The following is a 289-nucleotide window of genomic DNA, read 5'->3' on the forward strand; positions in this document are numbered from 1 at the left end:
ATACTTTGAGAACAAATTATTAACTATTTTATTTTGTCATCTATATATATGGATCATTTAGAATATCTTAGCATTGTGTTTTACGTCAAATATGTTTTTTTTTAACTATAATGCAAACATAATCAGTTAAATTAATATGCAACATTTTTAAATTAAAAGATTTCATAAATGTTGATTGTCATTTGAACCCAAAATTCAAATAAAGTATTTAAATGAAAAAAATTACCTTTAGCGGCGGTTATTGTTGAATGCTGCAAAATCCAACTATTTAAAATAAATTAAATAATGG

This window comes from Arachis ipaensis, chromosome B08, assembly GCF_000816755.2.
Source record: "Arachis ipaensis cultivar K30076 chromosome B08, Araip1.1, whole genome shotgun sequence".
Taxonomy (NCBI): Eukaryota; Viridiplantae; Streptophyta; class Magnoliopsida; order Fabales; family Fabaceae; genus Arachis; species Arachis ipaensis.